The following is a 23,605-nucleotide window of genomic DNA, read 5'->3' on the forward strand; positions in this document are numbered from 1 at the left end:
CCTTCCTTCCTTCCTTCCTTCCTCCCTCCCTCCCTCCTTTCTTTCCTTCTTTGCTTCTTTCTTCCTTCCTTCCTTTCCTCCTTTCCTTCTTTCTTTCCTCATACTTCTAATAATTCTCTCTACTTTTCCTCCCTTTTATTCTGAGCCGTGTGGATGAAAGGCTCTTGGTGCTCCAGCCCAGGAGGCAGGGCTCTGCCTCTGAGGTAGGAGAGCCAACTTCAGGACACTGATCAACAAGAGACCTCCCAGCTCCACATAATATTAAACGGTGGAAATCTCCCAGAGACCTCCATCTTAACACCAGCACCCAGCTTCACTCAACGACCAGCAAGCCACAGTGCTGGACAACCTATGCCAAACAACTAGCAAAACAGGAACACAACCCCACCCATTAGCAGAGAGGCTGCCTAAAATCATAACAAGGCCACAGACACCCCAAAACACACCACCAGACGTGAACCTGCCCACTAGAGAGACAAGATCCAGCCTCATCCAGCACAACACAGGCACTAGTCCCCTCCACTAGGAAGCCTACACAACCCGCTGAAACAACCTTAGCCACTGGAGACAGACATCAAAAACAACGGGAACTACGAACGTGCAGCCTGAAAAAGGAGACCCCAAACACAGTAAGATAAGCAAAATGAGAAGACAGAAAAACACACAGCAGATGAAGGAGCAAGATAAAAACCCACCAGACCTAACAAATGAAGAGGAAATAGGCAATCTACCTGAAAAAGAATTCAGAATAATGATAGTAAGGATGATCCGAAATCTTGGAAGTAGAATGGACAAAATGCAAGAAACAGTTAACAAGGACCTACAAGAACTAAAGATGAAACAAGCAACGATGAACAATGCAATAAATGAAATTAAAAGTACTCTAGATAGGATCAATAGCAGAATAACTGAGGCAGAAGAACGGATAAGTGACCTGGAAGATAAAGTAGTGGAAATAACTACTGCAGAGCAGAATAAAGAAAAAAGAATGAAAAGAACTGAGGACAGTCTCAGAGAGCTCTGGGACAACATTAAACGCACCAACATTCGAATTATAGGGGTTCCAGAAGAAGAAGAAAAAAAGAAAGGGACTGAGAAAATATTTGAAGAGATTATAGTTGAAAACTTCCCTAATATGGGAAAGGAAATAGTTAATCAAGCCCAGGAAGCACAGAGAGTCCCATACAGGATAAATACAAGGAGAAATACGCCAAGACACATATTAATCAAACTATCAAAAATTAAATACAAAGAAAGCATATTAAAAGCAGCAAGGGAAAAACAACAAATAACACACAAGGGAATCCCCATAAGGTTAACAGCTGATCTCTCAGCAGAAACCCTACAAGCCAGAAGGGAGTGGCAGGACATACTGAAAGTGATGAAGGAGAAAAACCTGCAACCAAGACTACTCTACCCAGCAAGGATCTCATTCAGATTTGATGGAGAAATTAAAATCTTTACAGACAAGCAAAAGCTGAGAGAGTTCAGCACCACCAAACCAGCTTTACAACAAATGCTAAAGGAACTTCTCTAGATAAGAAATGCAAAAGAAGGAAACGACCTATAATAACGAACCCAAAACAATATAGAAAATGGGAATAGGAACATACATATCGATAATTACCTTAAATGTAAATGGACTAAATGCTCCCACCAAAAGACACAGATTGGCTGAATGGATACAAAAACAAGACCCTTATATATGCTGTCTACAAGAGACCCACCTCAGACCTAGAGACACATACAGACTGAAAGTAAGGGGATGGAAAAAGATATTCCATGCAAATGGAAACCAAAAGAAAGCTGGAGTAGCAATTCTCATATCAGACAAAATAGACTTTAAAATAAGGACTATTAAAAGGGATAAAGAAGGACACAACATAATGATCAAGGGATCGATCCAAGAAGAAGATATAACAATTGTAAATATTTATGCACCCAACATAGGAGCACCTCAATACGTAAGGCAAATACTAACAGCCATAAAAGGGGAAATTGACAGTAACACATTCATAGTAGGGGACTTTAACACCCCACTTTCACCCATGGACAGATCATCCAAAATGAAAATAAATAAGGAAACACAAGCTTTAAATGATACATTAAACAAGATGGACTTAATTGATATTTATAGGACACTCCATCCAAAAACAACAGAATACACATTTTTCTCAAGTGCTCATGGAACATTCTCCAGGATAGATCATATCTTGGGTCACAAATCAAGCCTTGGTAAATTTAAGAAAATTGAAATTGTATCAAGTATCTTTTCTGACCACAACGCCATGAGACTAGATATCAATTACAGGAAAAGATCTGTAAAAAATACAAACACATGGAGGCTAAACAATACACTACTTAATAATGAAGTGATCACTGAAGAAATCAAAGAGGAAATAAAAAAATACCTAGAAACAAATGACAATGGAGACACAACGACCCAAAACCTATGGAATGCAGCAAAAGCAGTTCTAAGGGGGAAGTTTATAGCAATACAAGCCCACCTTAAGAAGCAGGAAACATCTCGAATAAACAACCTAACCTTGCACCTCAAGCAATTAGAGAAAGAAGAACAAAAAAGCCCCAAAGCTAGCAGAAGGAAAGAAATCATAAAAATCAGATCAGAAATAAATGAAAAAGAAATGAAGGAAACGATAGCAAAGATCAATAAAACTAAAAGCTGGTTCTTTGAGAAGATAAACAAAATAGATAAACCACTAGCCAGACTCATCAAGAAAAAAAGGGAGAAGACTCAAATCAATAGAATTAGAAATGAGAAAGGAGAAATAACAACTGACACTGCAGAAATAAAAAAAATCATGAGAGATTACTACAAGCAACTCTATGCCAATAAAATGGACAATCTGGAAGAAATGGACAAATTCTTAGAAATGCACAACCTGCCAAGACTGAATCAGGAAGAAATAGAAAATATGAACAGACCAATCACAAGCACTGAAATTGAAACCGTGATTAAAAATCTTCCAACAAACAAAAGCCCAGGACCAGATGGCTTCACAGGTGAATTCTATCAAACGTTTAGAGAAGAGCTAACACCTATCCTTCTCGAACTCTTCCAAAATATAGCAGAGGGAGGAACACTCCCAAATTCCTTCTACGAGGCCACCATCACCTTGATACCAAAACCAGACAAGGATGTCACAAAGAAAGAAAACTACAGGCCAATATCACTGATGAACATAGATGCAAAAATCCTCAACAAAATACTAGCAAACAGAATCCAACAGCACATTAAAAGGATCATACACCATGATCAAGTGGGGTTTATTCCAGGAATGCAAGGATTCTTCAATATACGCAAATCTATCAATGTGATAAACCATATTAACAAATTGAAGGAGAAAAACCATATGATCATCTCAATAGATGCAGAGAAAGCTTTTGACAAAATTCAACACCCATTTATGATAAAAACCCTCCAGAAAGTAGGCATAGAGGGAACTTTCCTCAACATAATAAAGGCCATATATGACAAGCCCACAGCAAACATCATCCTCAATGGTGAAAAACTGAAAGCATTTCCACTAAGATAGGAACAAGACAAGGTTGCCCACTCTCACCACTCTTATTCAACATAGTTTTGGAAGTTTTAGCCACAGCAATCAGAGAAGAAAAGGAAATAAAAGGAATCCACATCGGAAAAGAAGAAGTAAAGCTGTCACTGTTTGCAGATGACATGATACTATACATAGAGAATCCTAAAGATGCTACCAGAAAACTACTAGAGCTAATCAATGAATTTGGTAAAGTAGCAGGATACAAAATTAATGCACAGAAATCTCTGGCATTCCTATATACTAATGATGAAAAATCTGAAAGTGAAATCAAGAAAACGCTCCCATTTACCATTGCAACAAAAAGAATAAAATATCTAGGAATAAACCTACCTAAGGATACGAAAGACCTGTATGCAGAAAATTATAAGACACTGATGAAAGAAATTAAAGATGATACAAATAGATGGAGAGATATACCATGTTCTTGGATGGGAAGAATCAACATTGTGAAAATGACTCTACTACCCAAAGCAATCTACAGATTCAATGCAATCCCTATCAAACTACCACTGGCATTTTTCACAGAACTAGAACAAAAAATTTCGCAATTTGTATGGAAACACAAAAGACCCCGAATAGCCAAAGCAATCTTGAGAACGAAAAAAGGAGCTGGAGGAATCAGGCTCCCTGACTTCAGACTATACTACAAAGCAACAGTAATCAAGACAGTATGGTACTGGCACAAAAACAGAAAGATAGATCAGTGGAACAGGATAGAAAGCCCAGAGATAAACCCACGCACATATGGACACCTTATCTTTGATAAAGGAGGCAGGAATGTACAGTGGAGAAAGGACAGCCTCTTCAATAAATGGTGCTGGGAAAACTGGACAGGTACATGTAAAAGTATGAGATTAGATCACTCCCTAACACCATACACAAAGATAAGCTCAAAATGGATTAAAGACCTAAATGTAAGGCCAGAAACTATCAAACTCTTAGAGGAAAACATAGGAAGAACACTCTATGACATAAATCACAGCAAGATCCTTTCTGACCCACCTCCTAGAGTAATGGAAATAAAAACAAAAATAAACAAATGGGACCTAATGAAACTTCAAAGCTTTTGCACAGCAAAGGAAACCATAATCAAGACCAAAAGACAACCCTCAGAATGGGAGAAAACATTTGCAAATGAAGCAACTGACAAAGGATTAATCTCCAAAATTTACAAGCAGCTCATGCAGCTCAATAACAAAAAAACAAACAACCCCATCCAAAAATGGGCAGAAGACCTAAACAGACATTTCTCCAAAGAAGATATACAGAATGCCAACAAACACATGAAGGAATGCTCAACATCATTAATCATTAGAGAAATGCAAATCAAAACTACAATGAGATATCATCTCACACCAGTCAGAATGGCCATCATCAAAAAATCTAGAAACAATAAATGCTGGAGAGGGTGTGGAGAAAAGGGGACACTCTTGCACTGCTGGTGGGAATGTGAATTGGTTCAGCCACTATGGAGAACAGTATGGAGGTTCCTTAAAAAACTACAAATAGAATTACCATATGACCCAGCAATCCCACTACTGGGCATATACCCTGAGAAAACCAAAATTCAAAAAGAGTCATGTACCAAAATGTTCATTGCAGCTCTATTTACAATAGCCCGGAGATGGAAAGAACCTAAGCGCCCATCATCGGACGAATGGATAAAGCAGATGTGGCACATATACACAATGGAATATTACTCAGCCTTAAAAAGAAATGAAATTGAGATATTTGTAATGAGATGGATAGACCTAGAGTCTGTCATACAGAGTGAAGTAAGTCAGAAAGACAAAGACAAATACCGTATGCTAACACATATATATGGAATTTAAGGGGGAAAAATGTCATGAAGAACCTAGGGATAAGACAGGAATAGAGGCGCAGACCTACTGGAGAACGGACTTGAGGATATGGGGAGGGGGAAGGGTGAGTTTTGACAGGGCGAGAGAGAGTCATGGACATATACACACTAACAAACGTAGTAAGGTAGATAGCTAGGGGGAAGCAGCCGCAAGGCACAGGGATATAAGCTCGGGGCTTTGGGACAGCCTGGAGGGGTGGGAGGGGGAGAGTGGGAGGGAGGGAGACGCAAGAGGGAAGACACATGGGAGCACATGTATATGTATAGCTGATTCACTTTGTTATAAATCAGAAACTAACACACCATTGTAAAGCAATTATACCCCAATAAAGATGTTAAAAAAAAAAAAAAAAGATATTAAACTGACATTCCTTTCTTCTCTTCATTTAACTCTCAATCTCAACCTCAAATGCAAATTATCAGGTACAGCTTAATAATGCTAAATGTGTTAATCATTGTCTAATTGGCAATAGTCATTGAGTAAAATAATACATTTAAATGGTCTGGCACATCTTTGTTGCTTAATAAATAGAATCCCTTAGTGATATTACTACTGGAAAATGAGGTAAAAACAAAGCCCTCATTTAATTATATGCAGAAAAGAAGATAACCTTGTTTTTTCTGCTTATCATCTGTGCGAGTAGTTTTATAAAATTTGAAAGAATAAATTTGTCCCATGCCTGTTATCTTATATCATTGAACAAGGCTGATCCATGATCCTAGCAGAGATGCATCTACACCTGTAAGCCCCTCACCAGTGACAGAGGTAGTGCAGAACAGATTCAAGGAGTTTTGGGTGATATTTGGAAATAACCAGGACTGACCTATGTGCTACTTGTGTTAACATTCTCAGGTCAAAGCTTTGAAAACACCTTTGAGGTTGCTCTGCAGTGATTATGTCCTCTCCTCTCTACACAACGCAACAGTGAATGTTAGAAGTTTATTTAGTTTCTGGAACGTTTGGACTCAAGAACTCAGTATTTACAGAATTCAGTACAACTATTCCTTATTGATTCCAAGTATGTTTGAAGCAATTGTATTATTGCAAATACGGCACACTTACCTTCTCAGCTATTAAGCTAAGGCTTTGAGCCAATTTAGAAAACAGAGCACACAGAAAATTAAATCAGCTAAATCAATTTATCCTTAGATGCATTCTATAAGAAGCATTTTAAACTCTCAAAAGGAATCTCATGTTAAATAAAAAACGTGGGAACCCAGGTCAAATTTGGGAATCACAGCACATTTCACAAAGGACATCATTTTATTTAATAATGAATACTGTAACTATATTTATTGAGTGCTTATTCCATGCATGGCTTTTCATCAAATGATAATATGTATTGTATTATTTATTTTGTCCAATGATCCTATAAGGCAAAACTATGTTTATGTCCGATGCACATATGAGAAAAAATAAAATGCAACCTGCCCACTTTCACAGAACAGGTAAATAGCATAACTAGAGTTTCAATCATGTCTGCCTACTCCAGGGACTATGCCCTACCCTCTGCGTTACATTGCCACTCAAATATTTATTCTTAAAATTTTTTATATTCCATAATTTTAACTTCTAGGTGTTAATACTATGGAAATAGCTAGAGATGCATTCCAGTAATAATCTTTAAGCATGTTTGGTCCCACTTTTTAAAATAACAAAATATTAAAAGTCATTCAAGCATATGAAAAAAAGATAATTGATTAAATAAATAATAAAGAGCCATATTATTTTATTTTATGGAGCCAATATAAATTAACTTTTAAAATTTTGTCAAAAATACTTCAATAAAATGTCAGTGAAACCATGAAGAATATAACTACTCCTGTTATACAAAGCATATACAAATTTTCATGCATGTGCACACAAAATTATTTCAACACAAATAAAATGTAAACATTGATTGTTATTAGATTGGGGTATTATGACATTTTTTTCCCTTGTCTCCTTTTACTTTTTGTACTTTCAACTTTTCTACAATGATTATATATTGCTTTTAAAAGGAGACCAGCATTAAACTAAAAAATAGATGTGATTTTTTTTTTTGTATCTATTGCTTAAAGTTAATGAAAGAATCATTATACAAGTTTTTCCTTTAGGACAGAAATATAGTCACTCATTCAAATAGGGCCCCAAGGTCCCTGGATTTTACCAAACTGAAACTCCTTCCTGGTTTCATCCGAGTCCAGTTTGACCCAATATGGCTCTGCCTTCCCCTCGGTGCTCCGGAACCTCTGGGCTAGACTGTCACGAAGGGTCAGTAAACTCACGTGGTCTGGGCTTGCACTTCTAACTTCTTAATTCCGGCATCTGATTTCTTTATTTTTAACAAGTGCCGTAGCAACTACTGCCTTTGTAAGAGTGTCTCAGGGTACAAATCAAATTCAATAACTTTTAAGTCAGACAAGGTGAAATGTTCTGTCAGACTCGACCACTGTGAACTTTCAAAGACCCAACACTAGTAAGGGAAAGAGATGGATATTGATTACATCCTCCTTACTTGGGAGATTGGTCTTCGTGAAGCAAACACAGGAAGGAACCAGTGAAAATTTAGCTGAGGTTCCTGACCAGTATCAGATTCTTGGCAACTAATAGGTTCTTTGGGGACATCCTTTGCTTCCCTTGCTCCTGTAGCATGTTTGTCCCAATTTTAAGTGCTGTAAGCTGTCTTAGTTTGGTTCAGTATAAATACTGAGCTTTATTTAACCAAACACAGAAATGACACACATAAGAACCTATATAAAAAAGACCTGAAGAAGTCGACTTTGGGGAAAACTCAAAGAAAACCTGCTTGCCAGGGACAAGAGCAGAGCACTTCACCTGCGTTCTCCCAGTTGATTATAAATCAACCTCATTGATCTCTATTTACTATTTACCATGGACCAGGCACCATACCAGCAGCTGCAGGAACAAAATGCTGCCTTCAAGGAGCCCTTAGACACTTCCTTTCCATGAACTGGAGTCTGGGAGATATTTCTGCAAAATTTTAAAGTGTCAAACAGTCATCAAGAGTTGTGCCTCTCAAGGTGGTATATACATGCTTGCAGGCATACAAAATATATAGACACCCAGCAATGTCCATCTGTGGTGATGTAGACAATGCCGCTTTCCCATTTGATTCCTTTTCTGTTTCTGCCATCTCCATTCCCCTAGTGCCTTAGTTCACACCCTTCCCTTCAAAAAAAAAAAAAAAGAACAAGAAAAAAAGCTGGTCTACTCAGTAATGTCCTAATTACTCTCCTTTCTCCAGCTGTGTTCCCTCTAATAAATGCTTCATCACGATGTCAGATTTTTTGCTAATACATTGGATCTTGAATATTCCTACATGAAAACATCAGATGATTTCCCACTGTCCAGAGCATGGACAAACTAACTTCCATATTTCTTTAAATACATGCGTGTAATTGTGTGTGTGTGTGTGTATGCACATTCACATATGCACACTTGAATATTGTTCATTCTATATGTAAAATTTTGATCATAAGTTAATATTTTGAATTTCCCATGTAATTTAATAATCTTTAAATATATAAGATTTTTGAACCAATGTGTGATAGTCTATGTATAACTGTATCATGATATATTTACTCAACCTACTATCATTGGGCATCTAGTTTATTGATTTTAAATATTGTAAATAATGAGAAATAAATGTCATTATATTAAAACATAGAAATAATATAGAAATCTTACTTTAAATCTCTTGTCCTTTACCAGGATAGAATCAACAGAACAAGTAAAATAATTATTTTGGGTTGACTCTGAGTTTGTCAGTATACATCTTTTCTAAGTCAACGTTTAATGATAAATGTGTAGCTCTTTTCCCTTGGAAGCTCTGACTCTGGAAATCAACAGAGAAGCAATTACTTTCAAGTATAAAAACACATGCCTTTGAGAATGGGTGGAGGAAGAATCCTGCAGATTTTAGCATTTCATACAAAATCTTGAGGTGATATTAAATGTTCATTTGTCTACCTGTAGTGGGTAATGTGATAAATTCTCAAATTGCTTTAAAAAGGGAAATCACAGAATAAGAATTTTGAGTACGTTATATCCTCAAATTATTTCTTTTTAGGGAAACCACAAAATAAGCATTTTTGGTGTAGGAAGGGTCTTCATAATACTTACATAATACTCACTTTTGCTACCTATGAAAACAGTATGCTAGTACTACTGCAGTGTTGCAAGTATCCATCGAAACGGCATATCGGGAAGGAGCTGGTATGGAGTAGATCACGGTACACAGTAAATGCATACTGAATTTCCATTTTCTCTCTCCTTTCTCTTTTTTCCTCCCCAGTCCACTAAGGGAAAGATTCAGAGAATTGTGTCTTTAGCTTTTAGATTCTAGTCTAGTCTATCTTCCAGATGAACCACAAAAAGATAATAAATGAAATCCTGAGAGGGAATTCATGATAAAAATTCATTTCTATCTGTATGCATCAACTTGGTCTTTTATTTTCTACTGTACACTGCAGCAAAAGAAAATTCATTGAGTAGTTGCTACATTGTAGAAGACTCTGAGGCTGAGTCTAAGCTTTTTAATATAATCTAGTATCAGTCAAGTAAGTGGAACAGAACATATGATTCTAAAGTATATTCTTCCTGAGAAGTTAGTTGCACACCTGCCACCTGCTTGCTGATGAAAGTGGGGACTATATTCTGTGCCAAGTGCAGCATATTGAACAGGCACAGGAGTAAGGACAGATTTGCTGAGACGGAGCTGCTGACACATGAATCCTTGGGAAAAGAAAGTTAGCAAGTGCCCTGTGTGAATGGTTAAACATAGTTATTTCTTTAGTTAGTTGCAGGAAAGAAATGATAATATGCTTATTTTTGTGGGTTTCTAGATATTGGAAAATTTACATATTGCATTGAACTTATTTTACTAAGATTTTTGCTTTAAAGTTTAGCTTTGCAATAAGGAAAAATGTGTCCACTACAAATCTTGAAAATCTCTCTTGCTTTTGTAATTTATCTTAAGCACTTTACTTTTGGGGGCTTAATTTTTGCTTTTTCATAAGAGTAAAAATTCTAAAAAAATGACTCAAAACCTTGTCTGTTCTCCTGGAAGGAAGAATAAAAATGAACAGCAAAGGCACAGTTTAGATTTTTATCCCGTTTGTCCATGGTAAACAGAGACCATAAATGAGATAACTTTTCAAATATGTGTGGCTTTTCTCAGTGATATATTTGTTCTCCACAATGTACAGACTCCTAGACAATGGACTTCAAAAAATGATACACTTTTCTAAGCATGTTGTGTACACGCTTGGCAGTAAAAATCATTTGCCATTTTTTACGACATTTCATTTCACATGTGCAATCAGCACATTAACACGTACATAAATATAGTTCTATATTCTAGCTCATAAAGATGAAATCATTACCTGGGATTGTGTTTACAACTCCATTGTCAACTAAGGCATCTGTTGCTAAATGGTGGTGCCTTTAATTATAGTCATTACTGCCTGTCAATGAAAATTCAGGTACTTAAATTTAACAAGGAAGTTAACTACAGACTTTAGTAAATTTCCTAGTAGGGGGCCAAACTCAGTAAACACTTTCGTGTTTGCTGGCAGCTTTTTGTGATATGGCAGCTCTGGAAAATATACATATTGCCAATAGCCTGTGCCCTGTGGGTGTGAACAGTGATCTTGGTCAACAGGTGGGAGCAGAGTCTCGACAGCCACAAACTTGTCCCAGTTTGACGCCCTCAGTACTGCCCAGCAAGTTACTGCGTCCCTTAGTTGTCCATGAGATGACTCTGACACTCTCTCCTCCTAGGACTTTAACCCTAAGCTTCTCCAGGCCACCACCTGGAAGGTGATCACACCTCATTCTTCAAAAGGAAAGTAGAGACAAGTACACCCAAACTCCCCTTACCCAAATCTACCAGCTTCAGTGTATCTGCTCTCCATCCTCTGCCTTCACTCCTGTCACAAAAGAAAGAGCATCTTCATGTTTCTGTGAAGCAGTGTTTCTCATTTATACAAGTACCCTTTTTAGACCAGTTTTCCTAATTGTAACACAACAGACACACTGTATATCTGCCTATAAACTACACAGTATCTATGCTTTAGGCAAAAAGAATAAGATATTTTGCCCCCTTGGGAGCATTTTTCAGCCTATTGGTGATAATATTGATTGACAATGCATGTTCTAAAGGACAACCATCTATATGTGCTGTAGCAGCACACAGCGTGTGTGTGAGTGTGTGTGTGTGTATGTGTGTGTGTGTAGGGGAAAGGGTAATTGAACAACCAGATAAAGTCATCTCAAATCTAAAAGAGAGGGCTTCCCTGGTGGCGCAGTGGTTGAGAGTTCGCCTGCCGATGCAGGGGACACGGGTTCGTGTCCCAGTCCGGGAAGATCCCACATGCCGCGGCGCAGCTGGGCCCGTGAGCCATGGCCGCTGAGCCTGCGCGTCTGGAGCCTGTGCTCCGCAACAGGAGAGGCCACAACAGCTAGAGGCCTGCGTACCGCAAAAAAAAAAAAAAAAAAAAATCTAAAAGAGAATTTATTATTGACTCATATCTTCAAAATTCAAGTGAGAACAAATTTCATGAAAGGTGTGATCTGAGCTTCTGCTCCATTTCTTTGTGAGTTCCTTGAGGCAGTGCTCCTCTCTTAAACTCTGACTTTGGTTGCCTCATCCTAGGAAGGCTTCCTTCATGGCTACCAAGTGGCTGTCTATAGCAACGTGGGATACCCACTTCTTTGCTCACTTTCAAGTTTTGTGCCTTCCCCATTAATCATTCAAACCTGACCGATTAACTTTGGGATTATTATGTAGCTCTTGAATCAACGAATGTTATCAGAAAAATGCCAATGTTTAGGCCTGGGCTTCCTGAAATATCACCATGAAATTGGTCAATGGGCTTTTTCTATGTAGCTTAGACTATAAAGCTCCATCTTGAATCAGGAAGTAAGGCCAATGCCAAGCAAACTCCATTGTTCCTCTACAACGGGCCAGGGAAAAAGTAATCTTTTGAGAGATTATTAATGTCTATTTCATCGTTCCATGGTGTCAGTTGGTCCGGGTTTTACTACTGCAGTTATTTCTTCAGTCTTATAATCATCAATGATTCCTCTCTAGTATATCAATCAAATGAAAATGTAAATAAATATAACCCAGTATCTCCCACTTTCAAATAAATCTTTTGATAAAATGTATCCTCCAGCCACAGTCTTATTCCTTCTCTTCCAGATGATAAAACTTAGTGAGTGTATTATTTCTGCTCACTGTCATCATTCCCATAATTACATTTCTCATTAATCCATTATAGTTGAGTATCTTTTAAAGTATGAAAATTGTTATTGTCAATGCCCTTAATGTCATCTATTGTGAGTTTATGTGTCAACTTGACTGGGTAGTGGGGTGCCCAGATTAAGTATTATTTCTGGATGTGCCTGTGAGGGTGTTTCTGGATGAGATTAGCATTTGAATCAGTGGATTTAGTATTAGATTGCCCTCCTCAGTGTGGGTGGTAACCATCCACTCTGTTGAGAGCCTAAATTGAACAAAAAGCAGAGGAAGGGAGGATTCTTCCCTTCCTGCCACCCTACCTTCCTGCCTGCCTGTTGAGCTGGGATATCTGTCTTCTGCTCTTGGACTGGGATTTACACCACTGACTCCTTGGTTCTCAGGCATTTTGACTCAGACTGGAATTGCACCACCAGCTTTGTTGAGTTTACTGCTTGTTGATGGCAGATCATGGCACTTCTCAGACTCCATAATCCATGAACCAATTCCTCATAGTAAAGGGAAAGAGAAGAGAGCAAGAGTGAGAATAAGAGAGAGAGAGAGAGGGAGAAGGGAGAGAGAGAGAGAGGAAGAGTCTGTTGTTTCTGTTTCTCTGGGGAAATCTGATGAATACATACATTTTGCAAAATCCAATTTTCACTTCACTCTCTATCTCACATGATTTCTCAGCAGCATTTGAACTGGTTGATTCATCCTTTCTTCTTGAAACACATCACCTCTCTTGACCTTACACATTTTTTGTTTTCCACCTACTAAGTATAACATTTTGCATTCCCATTGGCAATGCATTAGACTTTTATTTGCTTTTATCAGTACTTGGTTTAATCAGATTTTTATTTGTCATTCTATTAGATATTTAGTGGTTTCTTATTGTTTTAATTTGCATTTCCATAATAACTAAAGATGTAGGACACTTTTTAATGTATTTATTATGCATCCATCTGTCATCTTTGTTGAAGTGTCTATTCAAATATTTGGGGCACTTTTTAAATTGAGTTGTTTGCTCATTATTATGTATATATATATATTTGGTGCCATGCTTAAGAAATCTTTGCTTAACCAAATGTCATAAAGATTTTCTTCTATACTTTCTTCTAGAAAAGTTTGACATTTAGATTTATGATTCATTTTGAGTTAACTTTTGTAGAATGCAAGATATGGGGCAAGGATTTTTCTTTTTCTTATAGATATCCAATCAATGTAGCAACATTTTTGAAAGGAACTATCCTTTTTCCATTGAATTGCCTTTGCACCTTTGTCTAACATCAACTGGCGCTCTACATGGTTTTATTTCTGGACTTTCTCTCCTGTCCCATTGAACCCACATGTAAATACTTTCTTCAGATATACTGTGTGTTACATATTTTAGCTTTATAATATTTAAATCGGATGGTGTAAGTAATCAAACTTTCTTCTTCTTTTACAAAACTGGCTATTCTAGTTTCTTTTTACTTCTGTATAAATATTAGAATCTTTTTGGTAATTTCTATAAAAATTTCTACTAATATTTGTCTCAAAGTAAGTGAATCTGTAGATAAGTTTTCGAAGAATTGATAGTTATAATACTGAATCTTTTAACCAATTAATGTGAGATATCTCTCCACTTATTTAGATCTTCTTTGATTTATTTCACCAGTGTTTTGTAGTTTTCAGTATATAAATTTTTCATACATTTTGAAAGATTTATACAAAATGATCTCATGATGTTTGGACTATTTTAAATGACAATTTAAAATTTTTAATTTGAAATTGCTTGTTGCTACTGTGATTTTTGAAAATTTACCTTATGATCTGTGTGATCCTAAACTCACTTCTTAATTTTAGTAGTTTCTTTGTGATTCTTTGTGAATATTAACAATCATTTTGTCTGCAAATAAGACAATTTTATTTCCTTCTTTCCAATCAGCATGCCTTTTGTTTCTTCTTTTTGCCTTATTGCACCACCTAGCACTTCCAATAATTTGTTAAATAGGATTTGTAAGTGGACAACCTTGCTTGTTCACATCTTAGGGGTAAAACATTCAGTCTTTACCATTACACATAATGTTATCTGTTGGATTTTTATAGATTACTCTTATAAGGTTGAGAAATTCCCTTCCTGTTCCTAGTTTGCTGAGAATTTTAATCATTAATATAAAAGAACAGAGGAAAATGGCCAAGATGGAGCTGAGAGGTACTCCAAGAGTGAGAGGCAGGGAGAAGAAGATGCAACAAAAGTATCTGCAAGATGCAGGAGCAGCATCTGAAGTAAATGTTGTTAGTGAATCCCAAAGAAATGTGTTAAAAGAGGTTGAGTGAGATGAAAAGTGACACTGAATTTTGCAACATGGAGGTGATTTTTAACTTTGGCAAGAGCAGTTTTAGTGGAGTGGTAGGAATGGGAGGAAGATTCAAGTGTTACAAGAGTGAATGAAAGGTGTAAAGTAGTCAATTACAGGCTCTTTTCATCTTTCTTTTCAGTAAAGGGGGTAGAGAAGTGGGGAGATTTCTTTTGAGAGGAGTGAACATAAGAGCAGATTTCTTATGTTAATATACTACAGCATGCTTTTTGGCCAAAGGACATGATCTGAGAAAGAATGTGAAATCGATGATAAAAGAAGGAATAGTAATAACTTTAGATGCAAGTTTATGAATAAAGAGACAGTGAATGGGGTTCAAATCAAAGTTAGGAGGACTTGGTCTTTAAAAAAAGCAGGGACAATACTTCTCATTCAATATATGTGACAGAGCATTGCTTCTTTTTTTTTAAGTTTAATTAATTTATTTTTGGCTGCGTTGTGTCTTCATTGCTGCGTGGGGGCTTTCCATGGGCTTCTCATTGCGGTGGCTTCTCTTGCTGCAGAGCACGGGCTCTAGGAGCACGGGCTTCAGGAGTTGTGGTACACGGGCTCAATAGTTGTGGCTCATGGGCTCTAGAGTGCAGGCTCAGTAGTTGTGGCGCACAGGCTTAGTGTCTCTGTGGCATGTGGAATCTTCCTGGACCAGGGGTTGAACCCGTGTCCCCTGCATTGGCAGGCAGATTCTTAACCACTGCACCACCAGGGAAGTCCCAATTAGCTCTCTAATTATACTAAAGAGTGCAAAAATGTGTACTTTGAAGTCAAATGCTGCATAATAGAAATGATCTTAGTTGTCAGAAGGAAGACCGTGAGGAAACCCATATGGTCTAGCAAGAGGGGACCTTTTATATACTGTGGCAAAACACGATAAAATGTTGCCTATAAAAACTTGAAAAGCAACCTACATGCCTACTGTAGTGTAGTCTAGGGGAATGTTTGGCAAGAGTCAAAATATTGTAAAATTTAATTTTACTTTCTGCTTTTAGCAAGACATCAAAAGAAAGAGCTGAGCTTAGGTGAAAATTGCTTGAGAGAATAAGTAAAATAAAGTTAACCCCAAATATTGAGATTTTGAAGGGTTTGAAAATTCAGCTGCTTCCTGATCCCTATGAGAAGAGACAAAACTGAAAGAAAAAAACTTGGGGACAACAAATGTTCGTTAAGATTTATAACTTATTCATAGAGATTCATCCCTGAGAGTTTTCCCCTGTTTTATGCCTAATTTTCAGATAGTCTCATGATAATTGATATCAAATTAAGAGAGAAAGTCTTGGGAGCAAGGGAAGAAAAAGTCAGGCTTGAAAGTTATGTCTAGCTGGGGAAAAAAATGTTGTGATTACTGGCACATGTAGCTGACTGGAGGCAAGTAAATCAGGAACCTATTAAAATTTAAAATAAATTATAGTGTTGAGAAGTGTAAAGCAATGCTTGGGCCTCCAAAGTACATCAAGATAAGGCCTGTGGAGGATTTGTAGTACCAAGAAAGGCCATAATCAAAAGTGCCCATCAGATTTGCCGTGGAGAATGAAGAGAAGATAGAATCCCTGGAATGAGTTGAACAGCAGGGGGAAATGCACGAAGAACATAGTAGAAAGTGGGTGGCTGCACAATTGGTTTTCAGTGACTAACCATCTTGATTTGCCTGGCACTTTCTTAGTTCCAGGGAAACCAGAATGGTTGGTCACCCTATGATTGTTCTACAAATGAATTTTTCCAGGTGAATCATATGGTAAAATAATGGGACAAAGTAGTTGGCAATAGAAGTGAAAGTATGGTTGGTGATTCCAAGCCAGCTGGGGAGGGAAGGATGGTAAGCAGGGGGACGGTAGAAAGAATAAGGGACCAGAGGTCAAGATGAAACCTGGGCTTAGCCACAGAGGAAGTAAAATGCAAATATGATGGCAGAAGAGGTTGCTATCTAAGCCAGGATGTCTTCACCCACTTAGGGCATGCAAATTAAGTTATTTTAACTGATACCAGAATTTCTCTTAGCAAGACAACTGAATTCAATTGTGAAAATACTTTGATAAGCCACATTGTGTGTGAAAGTGATAATTATTGTTATGTGTGCATTTATGTATTAGCCTTACTGTATTATTTATTTTTTTCTTAGCTTTTTGGATAGCATATGGTAATTTGACCATAAAAGGCAATACATTTCATTTTTATACCACTTAAGTGGTGACTCGAAATTTATATCTACAAGTAAAGGATATTCCAAATAATCATTCACTGAAGTAGAAGTAATGTTCGCTAATTTAGTGGCAAATGTTCAAGAGTAAAGAACACACACACCTTTTTTTATACACTCTGTATTGATGCAAAAATCTTTAAAACATAGTATAAAAAGTCATGAATAAGTACATTGAGGAAAGATGTCAAGTTCTTATAAATCACTTATTTGTTTAACACCAGGGTCTAATTTATATTGAGACCCTAATGCGGCAAAAGCCTTGGTGGGACAGTGTATGAAAAAGTATGAATTTCATCCTGGTTAATATCCTGGCTTCAGTCCTGCCATCACTCTCCATTGATACTAAACTAGAAGACACCAAATGGGTTTTATTTACAAGAGATGTTCTTTCCTAAACAATGTGGGTGGGTTGGGAAGAGTTAGCATGGAAAGATAGAAGAGAAAGCAGAAGTGATTTTGGTTTCATTTTACGGTATTTATTTACTGTATAACTGATCTTGATAAGTTTGGATGAAGGCATGAGGATATTGAGGGTGAAGTTTAATTCAATTCAAGGTGTATAAAGTGCGAGAGTACAAATAATGTACAAAGAATCAGTCTTACTGGTGGGATGAGGGGACGAACTTGGAGCTAAATTACATGGTTTAGGCTCCTTCACATTTGTATAGGACAGAAATAATCAGTTCCTATTGACAAGAGACATTCCAGGCTGTTTACAAATGAGCACTCATCCACTCTCAGATTCGTGGTTATCTGTGTGGTGATGCAATTGTAAAACTTTTGTGCAAACCACATTGCAATCATCAAGTTTGAATTAAGGAATTTTTCTGATCGTTTGAATCTCAGTAAACAAAAAAAAACTAGCTAAACAAGTTACTTGTTTTGGGTTACACTGCAATGAATTGTATAAAAATGATTTTGAGCAGTAAATTAAGAACAAGCTTAACTGGTACAACTCTCCTCATAGGAGAGAGAACAGCTGAAAAGATAAAGTGCTATAGGATCGCAAATGGTTACTATACATTATGGATGCACCCTTGCGATGACTGTGAACGAACTCATAAAGAACACTCAAGGTACCATTTAGCTGGTTCCTTGTCCCTTTTATTCATTGTTTAGAGGCACTGAAGTCCATCAAGGTAAATCCATGGCTGGCAGTTACCAGGAGAAAATAGCAGTGCTATGCATCAGGGTCTTGATTAAATGAATCAGCTAGCTTGAGACCCTGCAGAATCTGGAGGAATAGAGCAGAAGTCTCATTAAGCATAACAGGTGAGCAATCATGTTACTGTGGGCTTCATTACCCTCCATCATTTGCCTATATTTTCACAGAGGGCATAAGTTATTAGATGACTGTCAAGGGAAATAGGACTTACTAGGAAGGGGAATCTACCTCATTGTCTGTTATTATTATTTGGCTTTGATTAGCCCAATCTGAACACCCACAATTACTAGAAATGCTACAGATGAAACTTAGTAGGGTACAAACTAGGAAGTTATGGGCAATATAATGGACGCTGTCTTCTGAATCCCTCACAAAGATCTGGGGAAGATGTCTCCCTTCAAACTAATGGAAAAAAATGTTGTTCTGTTGTTGTTATTGTTGTTGCAGTGGTAGTTGTGTTGTTGTTAAAAGGACCCCACGAGGAATCAGATAACAAAATATCTTAGGCCCTGCTATGTCTGCAAACACCCACTGTTTATTTATTTATTTTATTTTACTTTCTTTATTGGAGTATAATTGATTTACAATGTTATGTTAGTTTCAGGTGTACAGCAAAGTGAATCAGTTATATGTATACATATGTCCACTCTTTTGTACATTGTTTTCCCATGTAGGCCATTACAGAGTATTGAGTAGATTTCCCTGTGCTCTGTGGTAGGTCTGTGTTGGTTATCTATTTTATATATAGTAGTAAAAGCACCCACTTTTGAATCTGTCCTTGTTTGCCTCTACACAGAAACCATTTGCCCTCCTGCTTTATAAAGAGGCAAGAGGCTTTGGACTCAGAGCTCAACAGACATTAATTGGCTACCTCACAATACATATAACAAGGCATTGGGAAACCTCTAAAGACAAATGACGAGATCCTGCCTTAAAGAGATCAACAGTACACCAGGGGCTTCCCTGGTGGTGCAGTGGTTGAGAGTCCACCTGCCAATGCAGGGGACATGGGTTCGTGCCCCGGTCCGGGAAAATCCCACACGCTGCAGAGCACCTAGGCCTGTGAGCCATGGCCACTGAGCCTGCGCGTCCGGAACCTGTGCTCCACAACAGGAGAGGCCACAACAGTGAGAGGCCTGAGTACCATAAAAAAACAAACAAACAAACAAAAAAAAACAGTACACCAGGTTTTGTGCAATTTCTGTCTAAAATAACATAATAAATTTCCAATAGGTGTTTTGTTGCATTAGCTTTACCAGTCAGTTTATCCTTGTTTTTTCGTTGCTTACTTCACCAGCTGAGACAACAGCATCACCAAGGGCAGCTTATGAATATATGAGACACACAGATACAAGGCATAGCTTGGCTCACATAAGAGAAAGGTCAAGAAGGCTGAGAAAGACACACCCACAAAGTCCAGGTACAAAAGACCTATTGACGAGCGGCATGAGAGTAGATTATTTCACACAACCACCTCTACCACTGCCCAATGTGGATTTTAACATAATTATAATCGATTTGTGAATGGGTTTAGGATAAAACATGGCCAGCCTATAAGAACAGATGGAGATTTAAGCAGACAGAAAGAAACTACAAGAAAGAGATAAAAAAAAATCAGAAATTAAAAACAATACAGTTAGAGAAATGAAGACTGTCTTAGATGGATACATCAGTCAACACAACACAGCTAAGCAAAAATTCAGTGAATGTGAAGAGAGATCAAAATAAATTACATAAATTGAAACACATCATGAATAAAAGAATAAAGTGAAAATAAAACAATGCAGGACTTCCCTGGTGGCGCAGTGGTTGAGGGTCCGCCTGCTGATGCAGGGGACGCGGGTCGGTGCCCTGGTCCGGGAAGATCCCACATGCGGCGGAGTGGCTGGACCCGTGAGCCATGGCCGCTGAGCCTGCGCGTCCGGAGCCTGTGCTCCGCGACAGGAGAGGCCACAGCAGTGAGAGGCTCACGTACCGAAAAAAAAAAAATGCAGAATATCCAAGGACTGTAGAACAATATCAAATGGTCTAGCATATATGTAATTGCAATGCTAGAAAAAGAAGGGAAAGTATATGAAACAAAGGAAATTTTTGAAGAGATAATGGCTGTAGTTTTTGAAAAATAATGAAAGATAACAAAAAATGGAAATCTAATAAATTCACTGATATCCAAATAGGATAACTACCAATAAAAATAAACATATTCAAAACACAGAAAACTAATTAAAAAGAAAAAAAATCTTGAATGCAGCCAGGTTGGGGGAATAAAACATTATGGAAAACCCTTTGTTTGTGTGGGTTCCACAGCCATAGATTCAACCAACTGTGGATTGAAATGTAGAACCCATAGCTATGAAGGCCAGCTGTACTGCACCATTTTCTATAAGGGACTTGAGTATGTGTGGATTTTGGTATCCATGGAAGTTCCTGGAACTAATTCCCTGTGGATTCCAAGGGAACATTGTGCACACAAAAGAGCAAAGATAAAGACTTTGCCCTGTCTCATCAAAAACTGTGCAAACCATATATGACAATCGTCGTTAAAGAGGTAAAAGGAAAAACAACAACAACAACAAAACACCTCATAGTCCCTAATTCTATACCGAACGATTGTTTTCAAAAATAAATTTGAAATAAAAAATTTTCAGGGACTTCCCTGGTGGCACAGTGGTTAAGAATCTGCCTGTCAATGCAGGGGACACAGGTTCGATCCCTGGTCCGAGAAGGTCCTACATGCTGCAGAGCAACTAAGCCCGTGCGCCATAACTACTGAGCCTGCACTCTAGAGCCTGTGCTCCACAACAAGAGAACCTACTGCAATGAGAAGCCCGCACACTACAATGAAAAGTAGCCCCTGCTCGCTGAAACTAGAGAAAGCCTGCGCACAGCAACGAAGACCCAACGCAGCCAAAAAAAAATTCAGATAAACTAAACAATTTTTTTCAAAATAAATGTGAAGGAAGACATTTTCAGATAAATGAAAAGTGAGGAACCCCATTTACTAAAAGAACTGTGAAAGGAAGTTCTTGTGGCAGAAGAAATACAATACCAGTCAGGAAGGGGGTATATGCAAAAATAAATGAAGACCTCTTGAAATGATAAATATGAAGTAAATATAAACATTTTTTCTTATTTAAATGCTTAAATAATTGATTGTCTACAGCAAAAATATTAACAATAAACTTTGAAGTTACTAGCATTATAAAGGTAAAATGTATGACAAAAATAGCATAAAGGAGAAAAGATAAGTGTACTGCTTTAAGTTTCTTAAACTATATAAATTGGATAATGTTTTATGGATATAAACCATGATAACATAAAATATATTTTAAAACCTTATGACAATTCAAATAATATTAGAAAATGAGGCATAACTTATAAACAGATTATTAAGATACAATGGAAATAAAAACTATTCAACTGAACCAAAAGCAATCAGAAAAAGAGAAATAAATAAGAGAAAGGAACAGGGAGAAATAACTATAAGATGGTAGATATAGATGTATTGATAATTATGTGCAGGCAGTCAGATTTTACAAAAACTAATGCTGAAGCAATTGGACAAACTTACAAAAAATAACCACCACCTTACAATCTACAAAAATTAACTCAAACTAGATTATCGACCTAAATGTAAAACTTAAAGCATAAGAATTTTAGAAGAAGAAGAAGAAAAAAAATAGTACCAAATCTTTGCAATACTGATTAGGTAAAGATGTTTTTTAAGGAGTGTAAGCCATAAATACAAGTTTTGAGTTTTATCAGAAAAGAGGCAACTTAATCATCTTATTTATCAACTTGGAATCTAATTTATAATCTCCATGAGGGCAGGCTGGGATGGTTCATTACTCATCAATATATCTCCCATGTGTTGTGCCATTTAGTATACTCCATTTGTCATTTTTTGAGGAATAAAAATGAAATCAGGAATCATGACTTCAGAATGTTCAAAATCTGTAGATTTTGAAAGCTGTTCAAAATTCAAGTGCTTTAATCCTGTCTCATTGGAGCAGCATCTCACTTGTAAGTTTTGAGCCTCCCAAGGGGATTCCTTAACCATTAGCGTGACCATTTGTCATGCTATGTATGTATAGCTCTGGTCAACTTTTTAAGCCATTTTTTCTGTCACATGAATTATAATAGCTGACATTTATTGAGTGCTTATTTTTCACCAGGAAATCTTTGACATATGTCACCATAATATCTCAATTAATGTTTACAATAATCTATAAGTGACATCTACTAGTGTCCTGATTTACAGATTAGGCAATGGAGGTACAAATATATTAAGTAACTAGTCTAGGGTAATGGAAGCAGCAAGTAGTGGAACCAGTGACTCTACCATGCATCCTGAGATGATGCTAGACACAGTTCATGCCATTTGCAAGGTACCTGTGGGGAGAAAATCAAAACTCACAAACCCTGCAAAATAAGATTTCCACCTACTGACAGTGGCTTGCATACTAGATAATCTAGACACTGTTATCTTTCCAGTTATATTTTGCAAACAATTATATAGAGCAATATGAATCTGTGACGGTCACGTTTGTTGTTTTCAACTGGAGTAGGAAAATGGAAGGTTTAGAGATTCTAAAGTGGAAAAAGTAGTGTTGAGACCAGGAGAGCAATTTAAGATCAAACTGTCCTGCCATGGTCATCATGACCCCATGGTCATGTACAGGACCATTAGGGTTAAGTGTTGAGGGATGTGGTTACATCGGCAGGAGTGAGGATGCAGAGGAGAGCTCTGGAGGGCTTAGCTAATGTGAAATCTCAGTTACCTCCCCAAGCCATCCTAAAAAACACACAATCTAAGAAACACACGCTATGCAGCTTCAAGAAAAGTTCTACCAACAAGGAATCCTCCACCAGGATCCCTTTACTTAGGAATTTAGGAGCCACTGATGAGGAATATGGGAAATGTGTGACAATATCCCTGGTTTTCACACCTCATCCATCCATCCCTTCCCCTCTCAATGCACGTGAATGTGTGCACACACACACAACACACCTTGTGCAGAGAACAGTGTGATATCACCAGATAGAAGAACTAGGAATATATCAATATTTCCAGGGAACCTCAGTCCGTTCCAGCCCTTAGGATATATCTTGACTTGCAACCTGACAACTTTCACATGTGAAAAATTTACTTGAAAGCACACACAAATAGTATTTTATGATTGTTTTATATTTAATATTG

The sequence above is a fragment of the Phocoena sinus genome, chromosome 12 (assembly GCF_008692025.1).
Source record: "Phocoena sinus isolate mPhoSin1 chromosome 12, mPhoSin1.pri, whole genome shotgun sequence".
NCBI lineage: Eukaryota > Metazoa > Chordata > Mammalia > Artiodactyla > Phocoenidae > Phocoena > Phocoena sinus.